At 29.6% G+C, this 1557-nt stretch overlaps 1 protein-coding gene across 1 annotated transcript in view; it reads right to left on the reverse strand.

Moving 5' to 3' along the window:
- LOC103308636 (WD and tetratricopeptide repeats protein 1-like) overlaps window positions 1-1557 on the reverse strand; it is a 10768-nt gene that overhangs the window by 7717 nt on the left and 1494 nt on the right. The gene's annotated exons all lie outside the window — the stretch shown is intronic.

Here is a 1557-nt window from a genome sequence, read left to right on the forward strand (position 1 = left end):
AAAAAAACTCAACCGGACTAAGACAAAAAATTTTTAGGAGTGTTTGAAATTTAAATTTTTACAAACCGCATTAAATAACGGTTTAGCCTCAAACGATTTTTGATATTTGTTATTATTCAAAAAGTATGAGTCGTAGACACTTGAAAATTTTACCAGTTGTTTAAATTGACATTTTCTTTATATAGTTTTATTTTCAAAATATTTCACTAATTTTTAATCTATTTATAGGCAATTGAAATAATCGATTTTTTTTGATTTTTTTTTTTATAAATGTTGATAAAAAAAAATTAGCTGGGACAAAATACTTGAAAATTTAATAGAAGGGTCCACATATGTTGTTCTAACTCCCATTCAAAAATTATAAAAATACATAGGCACAATTTTTTTTTATAAGCATTTAAAGTTCAAATTTTGACTAAATACGTAAAAATTACGGCAATGTTCAAATAATCTTAAACAGAAATTCATAAAAGTTTTTCTTTTTAATTCTAAGATTTGGAAATTTAATACAAGGCTCCTAACATATTTTTACAATAGCAGTTGCAAAATAAAAGGAATACATTGTCACAATTTTTATTTATAAGCATTTAAAGTTCAAATTTATACGAAATATGTCAAAATTGCGAAAATTTGCAAGTAATTTAGTGGTTGATAAATCGTAAAAATTTTTTCTTTTATAACTAAGTTTTTAAAATTTGGTACAAGGTTCTCCATAAGTTTTTCTTTAAAAATAATATATCCTAGACTGACAAATCATCTCCGTTCAGAATCGTTTTTCGTATACAATTATATAATATCATTGGATTCAAATTTAATTCCATCCATTACAGTAACCCACTTGTAACCTACTGTACAGCAGAGCGACATCCACGACTTACCCGCCTTTTTGTTCATTGAAACGACCTCAAGGTCTTTGACAATGCTTATCACAAGTGGGTAGTAGGGAGATCACGTGATCTATTTATCTATGTATAAATCACTATATGCATGATACTACCCCCCTTCTCCAAGAGGAGACATGTGCGGTCTTCACTCCCAGTGGAGTGGGACCTAGTTGAAAACCGGATGACGCAATCGGACGACAGCACGGGAAAATGGTGACTGCGTAGAATCACACACATTTTTTGCACTTTGCTATGAATCGAACCGATGACTGTGTGAGTCGTAGTCAACTGTGTGACCACTGCGCCACTCCGGCCCCATTTTTTTATTAATTTTTTTTTTTGTTTCTGTCATTACAGTTTAGGGCAGTAAAACTGCTTCGATTTTCTTCAACAGTATATTGTTCGATGGGAAAGTGAATCTACTCGGTGCATTCGGAAGGACAAATTTTAATATTTTAAAATTTTATTATTTCAAAATAATAGTTTTCAAAGGCGAAGGGAAAAACAACATAAAAATTAAGGAAAAACGGTAATTTTTACGCAAAATCGATTTTGTTTTTTGGTGTAACTCTAAAACAAATGAAGGTATATACATGAAATTTTCACTGATTGTTGAAATTTGGATTTTCTATACAAGATAAAATTTTCAAAATATTTTGATTTGTTTTGAGCT

Source organism: Acyrthosiphon pisum, chromosome X (genome assembly GCF_005508785.2).
Source record: "Acyrthosiphon pisum isolate AL4f chromosome X, pea_aphid_22Mar2018_4r6ur, whole genome shotgun sequence".
NCBI classification, from domain to species: domain Eukaryota; kingdom Metazoa; phylum Arthropoda; class Insecta; order Hemiptera; family Aphididae; genus Acyrthosiphon; species Acyrthosiphon pisum.